Source organism: Bufo gargarizans, chromosome 2 (assembly GCF_014858855.1).
Source record: "Bufo gargarizans isolate SCDJY-AF-19 chromosome 2, ASM1485885v1, whole genome shotgun sequence".
Taxonomy (NCBI): Eukaryota; Metazoa; Chordata; class Amphibia; order Anura; family Bufonidae; genus Bufo; species Bufo gargarizans.
In genome coordinates this window covers 61,385,640-61,404,668 of record NC_058081.1, presented here as the reverse complement: position 1 = coordinate 61,404,668, position 19,029 = coordinate 61,385,640, and positions in this window count along the sequence as shown.

The following is a 19,029-nucleotide window of genomic DNA, read 5'->3' as shown; positions in this document are numbered from 1 at the left end:
TCATGCCAGGCCTCCATCCAGCCTTGCAGCCCTGATTCCGGCCTGCACTTTCCCTCATACCTTATGTCTGTGGAGGCTCCAATCCTGGTTTTGTCTCACAATCACTAATGGAAATCACTGACCAAACTGATGTGTGAATGGGGCATTAGAAGACAATTCTCTGGATCAACATAATAGCCTAGGCTGAAGTGGATGGACATATTTCTTTTTACATCCTTACAAACTCCCATGAGTGATTATCATGATAGGCCTTGTGTGGACACCTGAGGGGGTGGAAACCAGTGATGGTCAGTTCGCAGTGTTCACCAGCGAACACATGCGGGCTGCCATCTTTAGTAAGGTAGACTCACCCATCCGGTGATGCACAGGTAAGCCCTTACCTGTGCCGGGAGCCGGTCTGAAATCAAATGCAGTCACCGGGAGCAGGCAGTTCCAAGAACAGCCGACGGGGGCCTGTTCTTGGAGTTGGTGGTTATGGTGGCTCTGACGTGGTGGGGAGGGAGCCAAAGGAGGCTCTGGACTCCCCAGGTACTGGTTTAAGGTGTGATATGGCGGGCAGCGGCCCAAGTTGGTTGCCCTTGGTTACCGGTTCCTGCCTCTGAGCTGGCGTTTATCAGCTAGAGGTAATTTAACTGAGGGCGAGGCCAGTTATCCGTCATTTATGGGGCTCCAAGGACCCTCCCCGTGTTGGCATTCATGGGTTCTTGGTAAGGTTTTAGGGCGTGGCCTTAAGGTGGGAAGGCCAAGGGTTAAGTTATGTATTTATGATATTTATTTGTATTTATGTTATTAATAAAAGGCTGCTGTGGCCATATAATCCACTTGCTGAGTCTGTCATTATTGGAGGGGGGAGTGGAGTTTAAGGGGTAAGCGACTCGACAATACGCCGGTCAAGATCTGCACCTGTTCTGTGTTTATAGTGGTACCTGGTTTTGGCTCAAAATCACTAATGGAAATCACTGACCGAACACTGACATGTGAATGAGGCATTAGAAGACAATTCTCTTCATTTTACGCCTCATTCACACCTCAGTGTTCGGTCAGTGATTTCCATCAGTGATTTTGAGCCAAAAGCAGGTGCGGCTCTAAACACAGAACAGGTGCAGATCTTTCCCTTATACCTGATATCTGTGGAAGCTCCAATCCTGGTTTTGGCTCAAAATCACTGATTGCAATTAATGACCAAAACACTGATGTGTGAATCCTTTTCCAACTCCAATCAGGCAATCAGAATAAGGGCTCATTCACACGACCGTGAATTGGTTCCGCATCCGAGCCGCATTTTTTAAGGTCCGCACTTCCGTTCTGCAAAAAAATAGAAGATGTCCTATTCTTGTCCGCAGACACGGATAAGAAAAGGTATTTCTATTTAAAGTGCCGGCCATGTGTGGTCCGCAAAATGCAGAACGCACAAGACTGGTGTCCATGTTTTGCGGACCCTAAAGCCTCATTCACACGTCAGTGTTTTGGTCAGTAATTTCCATCAGTGATTGTGAGCCAACACCAGGATTGGAGCCTCCACAGACAAAGGAAAAATTTTCACAGTAAGTCTGCAGGGTAACTTACCGCAGTAAACCGCACAATATCACACAGATTTTGTTGTGGATAATGGGGAAAATTTATCAAAACCAGTGTAAAGGAAAACTGGCTTAGTTGCCCCTAGCAACCAATTAGATTCCACCTTTCATTTTTCAGCGCTCCTTTGAAATGAAAGGTGGAATCTGATTGGTTGTTATGGGCGAGTAAGCCAGTTTTCCTTTACACCAGTTTGATAAATCTCCGCCAACAGGTTTACAACCTGCAATCCCTACATTAAATTATGATAAAAAAAATAGTGTAGATGTCTTCTAATGGGATAGGAAAACAAGTACTGTCTTTTTGGACTATAAGACACACTTTTTTAGCAAGAAAGAAATCTTATAGTCCACAGTAAGGGTGCTCCAGCAGTGTCAGACCTCCCTGACTGCTTCCTTAATGATCAGTCAGATCTCTCATACAGCAATGAAAGAGGGGTATATCTGCACACTTCTGTTTCTCCATGCCCAACGCCCATCAAGGAGATGAAAGCTTTGATTAACTGTGCAGTACCCCAGACCTGGGGGTATCTTCAAATGTTTGTAATGTATTGTCATGTTATGTATTTTTATCATATTGAGGAGGTCAATGGCTGACAATGGTTGGCAGGAACAAGGCTAACCATCCTGGTCCTCCCCTTTTAAAGGAGTGGGTTGGTCCTGCTTCCTGCCAAGAGGGGCAGGTCCAGTTTAGCTTGAGAGAGGAGAGTTCCAGTCTAAATAGTTCGGGAGTGAGGAAACATGTCAGAGCTCCTACTCCCAGGAACCATATCTTATTCCCCTGTGACACCAGCACTCCAGAGAGAAACTCAGGAACCACCAGATCGTATTGAAGAGCACAGCTTCAAGAAAGCATCAGAGGAACAAAATACAGCTTTACAGGCACTGCTACAGGGTGAGGGACTACAGCTCAGACACCACCACCTACCTAAACCATCACTAGGTCAGAATAATATCAAGCCTGTACTACAGTGGACATCTATATCCACAAGTGCTTGCTAGTATCAACCTATTGCCATCCCACCTGCCACCATACCTCCTCATCTGGTGCCAGAAACTGCACTTTCCACTTCATACAGCTGAATCTGCCACAAGTTATATTTTGCACTAAGAAAGGAGAGACCGGGAGTGACAGCCTGAGTAACTACCGCTCCCATCATCTGCACTGGCTCCGCAAGCTGAAAAATATTTGATGTCATGAGTGGGAGGAGCCAGAACCCAGAAGAAAATACTGTGGTTGTAAGTGTAAAGAAATGTGATTTTTCATTCAATAGAATAGTGTGTGAGAAAGATGTGCATGTAACAGACTGTGTGTGTGTGTGTGTATATTATAATATATATGTCAGACTGTGTTTGTTACATGTGTATGTAGCAGTACTGTATATGTGTGTATGTGTAATATCAGCTGTGTAGCAGAGCTGTGTTTGTTAAATGTGTATGCAGCAGTGCTGTGTGTGTATATTTCAGCTGTGTTTGTCAGAAGTGTATGCCGTAGTGGCGTGTGTATGAATACATATGCGCTGTGTAGCAGGGCTCTGTGTTTGTCAGATGTGTATGTAGCAGAGCACAGACGATAGGAATTGTACATATAGCAGCAGTAGGCACAGTTCTGAAGTATATCACAGAGTGGGCTCTTCTCTGTATAGACAGTGGCAATGATGGTAGTAATGCTCCCTGAGTTTCCCTTTAAGCACACTTTGCAATTTCCCTAAATAACCTGAGGCGTGCAATACCGCTCTCATTAACTCTTTCTGCAATTGCCAGTCTGCGCGGTGGAGGTATAAGATCCGGGTGGCTAGTTTGTCTCAAAGTTGTGGTGGGCGCCAAAGCAATATACTCTTTCCATAAGCAGTAAAGTCTTTTGCCATGAATGAATGATACCTTACTGTCTCCAGAAAGTAGATCTCTGGCAGCTTGCAGCCTCAGAGATGAAGATACCAAGGACCATGCTTCTCTTCAGGCCTACTTTTCAGGAGCTCAAACAAGCAGTGTTGCCTCTAGCTCTGAGGTCTAGACACTCTCCCTACTCTAGCCAGAGGGGGCAGATCCAACCTGTCTCCTGGCAACCTAACTAGGACTGCCAGTGTTAACTATTTACAGCCCCTACATCACCATTAGGGGTACATAGTGCATAAAAAGAGGATCTTAACAAAAAAATAATAACATTTATCTCCTTAGCATTAATTTAACCCGTAGGAGGAGTTTGGCTGTCTAGCAAAGGGGCATGGTCACCAACAGGAACTGCAGCCAGATGGGAGAGGGGGAAGTCAGACCAAGGCCCTGGTGCCTAAAGGGGCCTAAAGGCCTGTCTGCCACATAAGAAGACACCCGTTTTAGAAACTGCACATGGTGGGTAGGAGACCTGACCAGGGGCGTAGCTAAAGTCTCATGGGCCCTGGTGCAAGAGTTCAGCTTGGGGCCCCCTTCCCTCAGTGATTTGTTTGCAGAGGCAGGGAAGCACATTTACTACGTGCTACCTGAGGCCAAAATTGAAACGCCCCCCCCACCTCCCATGCCGAATTCTTGACCTAACCTCTTCCCTTCAGCCAGAGATGTAACTTGACCACCATGCACTTTCTATAATACTGGTGTCTTCTTGTGTGGCACAAGGGTCCTGGGCTCCTGGGCCCGGTAGCGACTGCTACCTCTGCACCCCCTATAGCTACGCCCCTGGACCTGACTTAAAAGCAGGGTTGGATTGGCCCACCAGAGTACCAGGGGATCCTCCGGTGGGCCCAAGCCCAATAATGGACCCCTAATTTAAAAAGGCCCTCAAGGTCCTGTATACATAGAGGGTGGGCCCTCAAAATAATTTCCTCTTGTGGGCCCAAGGGACTTCAGTCCAACACTCGTCTGAAGTTATGTCTCTAGTGAGGGCAGCCATTTTGTGTCAAGTGATAGATGTAGTTTCTAGATAAACATCGCCGTGGCACGATATAACGGTCGCCATTCACCTCGGTCAGAAGATAAATAAATATCTTTTTACTCAATAAACATACAGCAGATGGTTTAGTCATTTGGACAATGTCCTGCAGATTAGAAGAACATCTGCATACACTTACAGTCATAGGTATTATTTACCACGCAAACGCTCATTCTTTACAGCACAGGTAATATAACCAAATACTCTCCCCGTCCCTGGGTTAAAAAGTTGTCAGTCCATGAAAATGAAGATATATCGCTTTTCCAATAGTCATTCCTTTATGCTCTGTGAGGATTACAAGTAATATTTTATATCATGTTGCAGATATTAAACTACACTGGACGTTATATTCACTTCTATTTTCCACATAAAGGGTTTATCTCTGAGCCTTCCCTTGAAATCCATGTCGTATATCCCCCTCAGCGGCCACTACAGGGTAACTGTGGTATTACACAATGCCCTTTCAAATGAATAGGAAACCCTGCAATGCATGGACAGGGCAAGTCCATCAGAGGGTATCACATGAGAGTATGCTCTAATTGGACATATGGACAGGGTTTGCCTTCTTAAGACACCCCTTAAGGTGCATTTTCTTGCTGATTAAAACGTATGCCTTTGAATCCACGCATCTGGGGTCCATTGGGTGTCTTAACGTTTTACCTTCCCCGTTGCTGCAGCAAAATCTCTAATTCTCGACCTTGCTGACTCTCACAATGTAGCTAGAAAATTCTCCAAAATCATCTCTCTCTCTCTACATATATATCTGTAGAAGCGGCAGAGGACACAAGGAGATCTGTTAGTCTCCTGAAGCTTCAAGCTGAATGCCTGGGGAAAGGAACGCCTGCAGTCTGCTCCCTCTCTCCTCCAGGACCCGTTCTCACACACTGCCTACTCCTAGAATAGTAGAATCTTCAGAAGCCAGGGGGAAGGACCAGACCCCACCCTGAGGTCCAGGTAGGGCTGGGCCAGAATAGTTAACTCTGGCCATGTGTGATTCATGCTGGAACTTAGTGAGTGTCATATTACATAGTAGTAAGTAACATAATATTAAATGCAGCACATTACCTTAAAGAGGTTGTCCTGGCTTTTAATATTGATGACCTATCCTCAGGATCGGCGGGGGGTCCGATACCCAGCACCACCACCACCGATCAGTTGGATGAGGAGACAGTGTGCGCATGTGCCATCTCCCTTCTCTCTTCCTGTTCACTGCTGTATGTCTATGGGACAGCAGCATAGGACAAAAAGAGAGATGGTAGACTACACATGCACCGTCTCCCTGTATAGCTGATCAGAGGGGGTGATGAATGTCAGATATCTGAGGATAGGTCATCAATAGAAAAAGCCCAGACAACCCCTTTAAGGCCTCATGCACACGAACGTGACGTTTTTTGCAGTCCGCAAACCGCGGATCCGCAAAAAACGGAAGCTGCCTGTGTGCCTTCTACAATTTGCGGAACGGAACGGGCGGCCCATTGTAGAAATGCCTATTCTTGTCCGCAAAACAGACAAGAATAGGACATGCTATATTTTTTTTGCGGGGCCGCGGAACGGAGCAACGGATGCGGACAACACACAGAGTCAATGGGTCAGAATCCGAGCCGCAAAAACTACGGCTCGGATGCGGACCCGAAAAACGGTCGTGTGCATGAGGCCTAATAGTACATTAACAAACAATTGCAGATACCCCATGTGGGGTACTGCATGCGTATACGTGCATCATTAGAAAGTTTTTATGTTAACCATTTTTTAATGAACCTTCGGTGATGCTATTTTTTATTTTCTATGTCACTACCTACAGCACAGTGGCCCCTCAAGATACAATTATTTTCAGGTTACAATGGTCTCTCATGGGCCATTGTATGATGAGACTAAACTCAACATACAAGGCCTCAGACTCAACCAATCAACTCGGCTATTATTCTGATAAAGCCCCTGTATTGGTTGTCTAGTAGCTCCTCTTTACAATACTACGGTACTACATGTCCTCTACTGCCCTCTGTCTGTCCCAGGATTAACTGCAACTTTGGATGTCTGGTGAGGGCAGCTCCATTTTATTTTTCTGGTACACTGAGTGCATTGTACTGGACCCTGAAGAAGCTCCTGTCTTCATCACAGAAAGAGATTTACAGCTTTCAACTTCTATTCCTGGCTGTTATATGTAATGACGTTATCTGACTTAGCTTATTTTTCAAAAATTTTAATTTTCTCTTATTTTGGGACGACATTTTAGGGTTTGGTAACCAATTACTATTTTTTCATAGAGTTATGAACTCGTGCAATAGTTTTAACATACAATGGTCATCCTGAAACCAATTACCATTGTAACTTGAGGCACCACTGTATATTTTAAAATAATCCTAAAATCTTTTGCACTGGCCACAAAGCTTAATAATAGGCATTACTTCTTGGTCTGTACAGATCACTTTTCATCAGTCATTTCTTTATCACAGGCAGGATTGCAACGACTATATATATATATTTATTTATTTTTTACATATAAGGATCCACCATTCACAATAGGTGACATCATAGCTTATCTACTCCCTTCAGACCTCTGCACAGATCGCAGAGCATGCCTAGAATACTCTCCCATAGAAGTCAAGGAGGTCCCTTCCAGATATGTGTCAATGGGCCATGGTGACTGCTTTAGCAATATCTGTAAGATGGCAGAACCCATAATCATGCTCATAAAATAAACATTTACAATACTAAAAACAGATTAGAAATAAAAATAATACATTTCACTATCTGGTTTTAACTGCCAAAAAAGTATGGGTGACACATTCCCTTTAAAGGGCATCTGTCAGCAGATCTGTCCCTATGACACCGGCTGACCTGTTACATGTGCACTTGGCAGCTGAAGGCATCTGTGTTGGTCCCATGTTCATATGTGCCCGCATTGCTGAGAAAAATTAACTTTAAATATATGCAAATGAGCCTCTAGGAGCAACAGGGGCGTTACCGTTACACCTAGAGGCTCTGCTCTCTCTGCACTTTGATTGACAGGGCCAGGCGTGATGACATTTTCGCTGCCTGGCTCTGTCAAGCAAAGTGGAGAGGGGACGGAAGTGCTGACAGATGCCCTAAAAATCCTCATACACATACAAATCTTCATACACATATTTGACCACTGTGTTATTGCTCAAATACATCTAAAAAATGAAACAACTTCGAAAATGTTCTTGATTAAAAACATTTTGTATACTCAGCTCCTAGTAGGGGGCCTATTTTTCTCTATGGTTGCAGACCACAAACTAACCCTGTGTAGTCTGATTCTGCAGACCTGTACCCTGTAGGTATGTGCTTAATCTAGTTTAGGGTAGTGAAGATGTTAAAGGGGGTTTCCAAGGCTTTAATACTGATGACCTATCCTCAGAATTGGTCATCACTATCTAATCAGTAGGGATTCGACTCCAGGAACCCCTGACAATCAGCTTGAGGAGGCCGCGTCGCAACTTAGCCCCATTCAGTTGAATGGGATTGAGCTCCACCCAGACCATGTGACCAATAAACGTGACGTCACTGGACTAGGAAGAGGCTTCTTCGAACATCTGATCAGCGGGGGTGCTGGGAGTCGGACCACCGCCGATGAGATACTGATGGATAGGTTATCAGTATTAAACCCTTTGAAAACCCCTTTAATGTCACTGTCCCCAGTGATGCAGTGAAGTGGAAGGATGACGATCACACCCCTGGTGATTAATGCCAACATCACTAGTGGTCTAAGATACTGAAATGGTTAATGTCAACATACCTGGGGGTCTATAGTAGTGAAGAGTATTAACACCAATATCACTGGTGGATTGTTAATGCGCAGCTTGGTGGCTCAGTGGTTAGCACTACAGACTTAAAAGGCTGAGGTTTTGGCTTAATGCTCATCAGGGCAACATCTGCATGGGTTTCCTCCAGTTTCCTTCTGCACTCTAGACAAAATGCTGGTATGTTAATTGGCTTCCTATGAAACTGGCGATAGCGGCTATATCTCAGAAAGTAAAGAAGAAATAAAGGACGGCTCACCTCTGGTTTGGGATGGTAAGGTGCACCAGAACAGATGTTGTACCCAATCACCAAGAGCAATAATATTAAAATGAAGTAGAATGGGCACTCATATATCTAGCTCACAAGGTAGGCAAAGCGACTCAAATGCTATATAATTTATTAATAGCGATGAATTGAACAAATTTATATGAACAATACACAATAATGTTATACCCTAAACAGAACTAAGTTCCCTAAATCAACATAAATTGATAAAACTTATATAAAATTGATAAAATGAGCATATAACTGTCCACTGTTATAGCTGATAAAAGATCAAGGTGTCCAGTCCAGTGTTAATAGGTCCAGTCTAACATTAGCAGATGTAACACAGTGCTTTTGTCTTCTATTATCTACAACAGTGGTTGACAGCAAATATACCTCCAGAAAAAATAAATAAATAAATCAATCAGTGAGTGGATGAATGAATAAATAAACAGTGATAATAAGTGCACAGTGCCTTATGGTGACCAATCTCAGAAAGTAAATTTGGAGCCCAAATTTGGAGCGTTTTGCACTCGCGTGAGAAAAATCGCGCATGTTTGGTACCCAAACCCGAACTTCTTCACAGAAGTTCGGGTCTGGGATCGGTGTTCTGTAGATTGTATTATTTTCCCTTATAAATGGTTATAAGGGAAAATAATAGCATTCTGAATACAGAATGCATAGTAAAATAGCGCTGGAGGGGTTAAAAAAAATACAAAAAAATTTAACTTACCTTAGTCCACTTGATCGCATAGCCGGCATCTCCTTCTGTCTTCTTTGCTGAACAGGACCTGTGGTGAGCATTCATTGCAGGAACAGGACCTGTGGTGACGTCACTCTGGTCATCACATGATCCATCACCATGGTAAAAGATCATGTGATGGAACATGTGACGACCGGAGTGACGTCACCACAGGTCCTGTTCAGCAAAGGAGACAGACGAGATGCCGGGCAGCGCGATCAAGTGGACTAAGGTGAGTAAAATTTATTTTATTTATTTTTTAACCCCTCCAGCGCTATTTTACTATGCATTCTATATTCAGAATGCTATTATTTTCCCTTATAACCATGTTATTTATATATATATTATATTTATATATATATATGTTATTTATATATATATATGTTGTTTATAATTGGTGTAATTTAATAAAATATGTCATTGTATTATATGTGTGTCTTTAGTTTTTTTAGTGATACTATTGTAGGGGGGCACTAAGGGGGCAGCACTACTGTGAGAGGGTACAAATGGGTAAAACCACTGTGAGGGAGCAACAGTATTGTAATAGAGCACTAAGGGGTTATTGTTACTGGGGTGATAACTAATGTGAGGGGACACTAAGTGGGTATAACTACTGTGTGGGACCATTAAGGAGGCATAACAAGTGTGGGGCATTAACAGAACATTCTACTGTGTAGGCTTGATGGGGGTATAAGTTCTGTGTGGGAGCTCTAAGGGGGGCATAACTACTGTGTGGGGCACTAATGGGACAGAACTACTGTGTGGGGCACTAATGGGACAGAACTACTGTGTGGGGCACTAATGGGACAGAACTACTGTGTGGGGCACTAATGGGACAGAACTACTATTTGGGGCACTAATTGTGAAGAACTGTCCTAGGTTGCTAGTATAGCTTATATGTGTATACAGCTAAACCTGCAAATAGCCTTAAAGGGACACTGACAGGCCCAATAAGCATATTTAGCTATATATATGACTGCACAGGTCTTCTAATGTGTATTAAAATCATATAAGTATTCCCCCTGTCCACCTTATAAATACAGTAAACTCATGTTTTATAACCTGATAGAATCGTCTTCTTTCTGCCCAAGGGGCGGCGTTTCAGCTTTACTTCTGCCCAGGCAGCCTCCCCTAACCGCCGTTCTGAAGCGCCGCCCAGCTCATCAATATTCACTTCGCTGGGCGGCTTCTGCTGTCCCCGACGTTCCGAGATCCCGCGCATGCCCAGTAGAAAGCTATGGGAATCACCGAACGTCGGGGACAGCAGAAGCCGCCCAGCGAAGTGAATATTGATGAGCTGGGCGGCGCTTCAAAGCGGCAGTTGGGGCGAGGCTGGCTGGGCGCAAGTGAGGCTGAAACGCCGCCCCTTGGGCAGAAAGAAGATGATTCTATCAGGTTATAAAACATGAGTTTACTGTATTTATAAGGTGGACAGGGGGTATACTTATATGATTTTAATACACATTAGAAGACCTATGCAGTCATATATATATAGCTAAATATGCTTATTGGGCCTGTCAGTGTCCCTTTAATACAGTTCCTATGTTTATGTGTTAAAGACAAAAGTAGAGTTATTTACTGTGACATCATGTTTTGGACGCCATATAACTGTTATATTTTGTGTTCACAGAAGCAGAAAAACATAATATCCCTTTAAGATTCATTTTATAATGAAAGGTAAGCTCAGTGACACAGCAGAAACAACAGAAAGTATAGCGTTAATCTATTGTTGCTGGGCAGAAGTGTAGACCAATCACAGCCAGCTTCTCACACAGAAAGAGTTTTCACCAATCACAGCCAGTCTCACAGACAGCCTGTCTGGGAATTCCCCCAGCTCCTGCTGCTAGAATCATTATTCACCAAAGACAGGAGCTGAAGAGACATTCACTCCACTGAGAGCTGAGTTTTTATGGGAACAAGAGGCCAAAATAGGTATTTAAAACAGTTATATAATGTTCCTACTGTTAGTATAGTGATTAGAACTGTATACTGAACCAGTTATATGTGTTTACTTACAGTTCCACCAAATACAAGTTCAATTACAACCATACAATTGCAAATACAAATTGCAAGCTACAAATTGCAAGCATTCAGATTCCATATTGCAATCCAAATTGCATACAACCATGCCAGATCATACTCAACCAATCTGCAAATAGTCACTGCTAACTGCATACTGCAAGTAGAACTATTAGTTAGACCTCAGATATACCTATATCTGATATATATCAGAGAGATCATAAAGTGCTTAAATAACTTAAAGTGAGAGTACAGATACTGAAGAGAGAAATATATCCACCATTTTATGTTGAATAACAAGATTGAACAGTTGAACCACCATCTTAAGCATACCGCCATTTTGTGATATCTTTTCAACACGTGTTATGTACATGGACTATCTGCTGCGGAGGCGACAGTGTTATATATGAAGAAAAGTTGAAGTTAATAAATAAGTTATTTCAAGCATTTGGTGTGCTCTTTAAACCTACTGTTTCCATAGAACGGCGCTAGAGGAATTACAGAGTAACAGACAGTCTGGTTAGACTAAAGTCAGAGATATCAAAATTCTTCTAATGCCACAGCGCAAAAGGCGCCTGCCACACTAATGGGACATAACTACTGTGTGGGGCACTGAGGAGGCATAACTACTGTGTGGAGCCCAAAGAGGACTAGGTAGGATTGGGTGTCTATAGACAGACATTGGGCTGAGTTAGAGGCAGGGCTTAATTTTTTAAAAAAAAGGCAACTCCCTTCACCCCACTTGGCCAGACCTGCATACTCACCTGCTTCCGGTTTGAAATGACTGCAGCCAATCACTGGCCTGCGGCTGTGACCGCCCCCCTTGCATCATGTGACCATTTGTCATGATGTAAGGGGAGCCAGTTACCGCCACAGCCAGTGATTGGCTGTAGCCATCTCAAACTGAATGTTTTCAGCTTTGGAGGCCAGCGGCGCATTGCAGGCCAGGAGGAGAAGGAAGGGGAGCCAGTGACGGTAAGTAGGCTTCCCTTTACAAGTCTGGCCAAGTGGAGGTGCAGTACCCCAAAACTAGGGGTATCTGCAATTTTTAATGTCTTATAATGTATTGCTATGTATTTTCATGTAATGGATGGCTAACCACCCTGTTCCTCCACTCTTGGTAGGAGTGATCTGGTCCTTCTTCCTCACAGTAGGTGGAGTTCAAGTTCAGACAGCAAAGGGAAACGAAGCACATGTCAGAGCTCCTACTCCTAGGAGTGAGACTGACACTCCAAAAAGATCATCAGCTTCAAGAACACTGCTTCCAGAAATCATCAGTGTGACAAGACATCAGAGTGATCAGTAAAATTACAGCTTGAGGGCTCATTCAGACGGTCATATGCTGTCCGCAAAAATGCGGATCCGTTATTTTGTGGACAGCTCAGCATGTCTGCAAAAAAATGGATTGCATTTTGCATTTTTTTGCAGACCCATAGACTTCAATGGGGCAACGTCCTGATTTTTACTGACAAGTATAGGACATGTTTTATTTGTTTTATGGAGCTGTAGAAAGTAAGAAAGGGGCCCCATAGAATTGAATGGGTCCTCATCTAATCCGTAAAAAAACGGATTCCGCATTTATGCAGCATACGGCCATCTGATCGAGCCCTTACATACGCTGCTGCAGGTGAGGGACTATGGCTAGGCACCCATCATCCAAACCACCTTCAGGACAGACTAACATCAAGCCTGTATCACACAGTGGACACCTATATGCATGCTAATGCTATTAAATTGCCACACAACCAGCCACCATACCTCCTTATCTGGTGGCAGAAACTGCACTTGGTACTTAATACTGCTGGATGTGCGACAAGTTAAATTTTGCACTAAGTAAAGAGCAACTTTTATGCATTTACTTCTGATCTGATTCTTCAAACCACCTTTCCACTGCACCGATCCCCAGGGAGCGACAGCCGGAGGGGGTACAACATGACACAAAACCTCCTCAGGGCCACTGCCACTCCCATCCTCTACATCGGCTTTCTGCAGAGAGATTTGCCCAACCCCCCATTTTGCAAACCTCTTTAAGAGGCTGTACCTTGCCATGTGGGGCAGCTGAATGACAACAAGCAAAGAGGAAGCAAAAGCAGCAGCAGGGGTTAACTGGCCAAAGAACTCTACAGGGAAATTTCCCAGTGGGCAAATGCCCAGCGGGCCACCCCAGCCCTCCTCGTGGCCACCAACCGGATACGCATTGATTAGATGCACTCAACATTAATTACTGCTGACAGCATTATATATTTATACACCTAGCTAGCGGCCAAAGGTGCCCCCCTGAATTTAACTGTATCGCGGCACTCCCAGCTAAGGCAGCAGTATTTTGTTCTGCACTCTGGTATTTGGTTTTGCTAAGGCAGTATTTTGTGCTTCTCTGTGGTATTTCGTTCTGCTGGGGAGGTATTGTGTGCTGTGCTATGCTGTTGCTGCCCCCACCTACTTCTCTTGCCCACATGTGTTGCCCTCCCCCTAATTGTGGTGCTTACCTTCTGTCAATATGGGCCTACCTACAAAATGGAGTCACTTTAAAGTTTTCAGTGTCACTTTAAGTTCCCAGTCCGTCCCTGGGCAGCAGGAAGCCTAGTGGGATGCAGCCCCATACACCGGATTCTCTCCAGGGGCCCCATAGCTGTTGCATAAGCTGCATTTAGAGGGATTGTCAGAGTTCTAGATATTGGTACCTTCTCCTTAGTTCAGGGTTCCTTAACTCCAGTCCTCAGGGCTCACCTGCCAGTCATGTTTTCAGGATTTTCTTAGTATTGAGCAGGTGATATAATTAGTGTCAATACATCAAGACTTACCACAGGTATTAATTCTGTGGGATAGTCTCAAATCTTGATCGGTAGGTGGGCCCTGAGGACTAGAGTTGAGGAACACTGTCTTAGTTCATTCAAGTTAATTGGAGCTGAGCTACAGTAACCCGGCACGGCCACTATACACAGCTACTGGCTTCATCCATTGTGTTATTTCCATCCCTGGCAGCTGCAGACAAAACCTGATTGGTCGGAACCCCACCGATCTTATATTGATTCCCTATCCTAAGGATAGTTCAGCAGTATCTAGAACTCGGACAACCCCTTGAACACATGCACACTCATGCTGACTGGTTGGTTTTAGAAGTCTAAGCTTTGGGACATGACTCCCACTGACTTTCCTACAGACTTTGTATCTGGAAAACTTTATCCGTGTGTATTTTCCTGCTGCCTACTCCATCCTGCTCCGTCCTTATTATTCATCTTTCCTGTTTGATGCACCGGTTTTTAATTTGCAATAAAATTTGCCTACAAAGGAAGAACATTGCATGTAAAGTCTGTGTGTTCGAGGGTGTTTGACACTCTGCACACTCCTGTTTATAGGATGTGATTCATACTTTTATTTGCATCCATATAAACACATTAAAGTCACTTTCAGAGTTTGACATTTGTGCAGACAAAAGGAAGTGCGCGTACGACTAGATTTATCGGGTGGATGTAGACACAACCTTTATGATGCACTGGACCTGAGAAGACGCCCTCTAGAATTTCTATGGGATGTAATGAGATTTAAAAATCATTGTTTCTCTCTTCCAGAAACAGCGCCACTCTAGTCCATGGGTTGTGACTGGTATTGCAGCTCAGACTCATTCAAGTCAATATGTGCAATACCAGACATAACCTATGGCCAAGAGAGGCAGCCAAAGGTAATATTTCCTCCCTTGACATCAATGCTTCTAGACCCTTTGGGGCCTGTGCCGAAGCCTCCATCCCCCCCCCGGGATGATAATCAAAGAACATCACAACTCTCCTGATGAGTTTCCCTGCAAGACCAGGCAGAATGAGGGACCCTACACCCTACGACTTCTTGAGAAGAGAAACTGGCCCACACAAACCAGTTTTATGTCACAATGTCTCTTAAAGGGGTTTTCTTAATTAGGCAATGTATGGCATATCATTTCATGATCGGGGGAGACCACCAACTACGCCTAACACAAGTGGGATGACATAGATAGGTGGGATTCTTCCCTGCACACCGCGCAGCCTTGATGAATGTGGATTCAGTTATGGCCTTAGGTTTGTTGGTCCCTTTGGAAGTACTTTCTATGGATGCTTTTTTTGATGTACAATATACTGTAGTGCCCAAATAATACAACCTCACAGTGTCCATATAACACTACCAGATAGTCACCAATCAATAGACTAGGGAACGCCTCCGTATTATGTTAAACGTCTATTCCAAAGCTTTTGGGGACACAAGCATCAGCTGTCCAGGCCATCAGGGCCAGTGGTGCCCCCTTCAGTAGTGACATGCGATAAGGTGGTCTACTGTTTGCTTCCTTGGATAAGCATCTTACATGCAGGTAACCAGAGTACATGGGGAAGGGATGGAGGTAAAGTTGCTGGGGGCAGTGCCACCACGAGACTCATTGCGGCAGTGGCTGGGAGGTCAAAGACGGGTGATGGACCCAGATGGAGTCTAAAAAACTAATTTCTTGACACCGCAATGGTCTAGATGTAAATCAGTGGATGCTGATATGATGCTTATTGCTCGTATGTACATTTGGAAGATTAGAGAACGACTATTGCCAGCGTTCGGCTGAGTTTGTGTCTGCCAGTACTTGCTGAACATTGCATTCTTCTCCATGTAGGATAAGTATGTAACAGCTTATGACAGAGCATTTGTCTAGATCTCACCCCATTTTACTCTTTCTTGTCACCAGCTAGGCGGGGTGCATGGGCGTCAAGTAACATTTAATACTCTTTGGTACACCAAACAATGATAAGACCATAATACTAACCATAGGCTCCATTCCTCTCCATGAAGTGTGACTGGTATTGCAGTCACCCGCAGGTTCACTGCTAAATGGTTAATGCTAATGGTTCACAGTATTAAATTATTTACTGCTTAAGAGTTAATGTTATAATCTAAAATGTTTCACTGTTAAAAGGGTTAATGTATGCTAACTATGCACCTCCAGTCGTGCAAATGGCTAATGTGACTTTACTGTGCACTATGTATTCCAAAAAGCTGTATGTGGGTAGTAAACAGTTAACTGGCAGTCCTTAGTAATAGTTTCTGGCTGGTGGGCTGGCCCCGCATTCTCCTGGCCAGTGGGTATTTGTTGGCAAGACAGCCAAGAGTGAAGACGTGTACGCTGCTGTTGGTGTGTCAGCCATCAGTGATGAGCGGCTCGAATTCGTGATATTTCGTGAATATTTGGACGAATATTAATCACATATGATTTCGAGAATTCGTGATCTCCAGTCATTATTTTCTTGATTGCAAAAATCGGCAATCGGAAAATTCACGATAAAAATTTGCGATACAAAAATTTGCAATCAACACTACTCCTTAAGTCAAAGATATTGCTGCCTTCTCATTGGCCCACAAGCAAGAAGCAGTGAGGGATCATGAGTGCTGATGAAAAAAAATCTAGAATATTCCCGATTATGAAGATATAGCACTATATTCTAGATATTCGCAAATTCTCGAAGTGCCAATATTCGTAATAAAAATTCGCGATTAGAATATTCTCGATCAACACTATAAGCCAGGCAAGCTGAAGCAGGAGAAAAGACTTCTCCTCCAGGGAAACACCATCCCTGTGAGAGAAAGCTGCTAGAAAAACAACATTGCTAAGAACCAGCCTCTGAGGGAAGGAAGCATTGAGGTTTTTCAGAAGGTTGAGGACCATAAGGACAGTGCTTGGACAAAGACAGTAAAGGTAATGCACGCATATTGCTGTAGACTTTACTACATGTGGTCTGGGTTATATTGCTTCTAGCACTTGCCATACTACTGAGATGGACTGGCCACCCAATCTAGAGAATCGCAGATAAATATTGAGAGAAATTGCATGCCTTTATTCATTTGGGAAAGTTGTGTGCAGTGGCGTACCGCCCATAGAGGCAGACCACGCCACTGCTATGGGGCCCGCGGCACTGGGGGGCCCGTAGCGCAGATAAGGCCCCGCCCACTCATGACCTGCAGCCGGCTATGCGGCTGCTTTTCTCCCCAGGGCCCCCCCCATGTTTAGCTGAATCGCCTCCCAGAGGCGCGGCTAAGGCCCTAGACACCCGCCCCCCTCCTCAGCGCCGCGCTCTGACTGCAAATACCCGATCTTCCTCTCGTCGGCGTCCCAAATCCCGCGCAGGCGCAGTGCCGGCGATTGCCTGCGCCTGCGCTCTGATAATACGGCTGAGGGCAACAGCTTCAACATCGTCACTGGGCATGCGCCGAGCCCAGTGACGATGTTGAAGCTGTTGCCCTCAGCCGTATTATCAGAGCGCAGGCGCAGGCAATCGCCGGCACTGCGCCTGCGCGGGATTTGGGACGCCGACGAGAGGAGGATCGGGTGTTTGCAGAGCGCAGCGCTGAGGAGGGGGGCGGGTGTTGAGGACTTAGCCGCGCCTCTGGGAGGCGATTCAGCTAAACATGGAGATGTTAGAGTTTTCATATTTAGGCGGGCACGGCACTTCAGAGGGGCACCGTTCCTGCATTTGCATATCCTAAGAATCGATTTTTAGAAGAAAGGACAAGACTGACATGGAAAAGAAGAACACAGATGGAAAAAAGGTACTTTATTAAACATGGATCCATGAGTACCTTTTTTCCATCTGTCTTGTTCTTTTGATTGTGAGTCTTGTCATTTCTTCAAAAAATCGATTGTTATGATATGTAAATGACGCTGTAAGGAGCCCAGAGGGGCGTTATTCTTTCTCCACGGTGCCCAGGAACGCCCCTCTGAAGTGCCGTGCCCGGCTAAATTTGAAAACTAATAACGCCTCCAAGTTCATCTAAATCGCCTCCCAAATCCGATCCTCCTCTCGCTGGCATCCCAAATCCCGCGCAGGCGCAGTGCCGGCGATTGCCTGCGCTATGATAAGATGACTGACGGCACTGCGCCTGCGTGGGATTTGGGATGCCGGCGAGAGGAGGATCGGATTTGGGAGGCGATTTAGATGAACTTGGAGGCGTTATTAGTTTTCAAATTTAGCCGGGCACGGCACTTCAGAGGGGCGTTCCTGGGCACCGTGGAGAAAGAATAACGCCCCTCTGGGCTCCTTACAGCTTCATTTACATATCATAAGAATCGATTTTTTGAAGAAATGACAAGACTCACAATCAAAAGAACAAGACAGATGGAAAACAGGTTCTCTGTTAAACATGGATTCACGAAAAAAAAATTGGGGGTAAATTGCTAGTGACAGATTCCCTTTAAGGCAACTTTCACACTTGCGTTCAGAACGGATCCGTTTGCATTAACATGAACAAAAAAAACTAACATTTTTTTTTTTGTTCATGATAGTGCAAACGGATCCGTTTTGACTTTACATTGAAAGTCAATGGGGGACGGATCCGTTTGAAAATTGAGCCTTACTGTGTCAACTTCAAACTGATCCGCCCCCATTGACGTCCATTGTAACTCTGGACGGATCCGTTTGCCTCCGCACGGCCAGGCGGACACCCGAACGCTGCAAGCAGCGTTCAAGTGTCCGCCTGCTGAGCGGAGGACAGACGGAGCCATACTGATGCATTCTGAGCGGATCCGCATCCACTCAGAATGCATTAGGGCTGGACGGATCCGTTCGGTGCCGCTTGTGAGAGCCTTCAAACGGAACTCACAAGCGGAGACCCGAACGCAAGTGTGAAGGTAGCCTAACATGGCACCCCAAATAAGGAGACCTGCAGGCTGCAGCAGATATCCCATGTGACAGGTCACCCCCAGGAAACCCCTAACAGTTTCTGTAGGTCATGTATAAATGTAT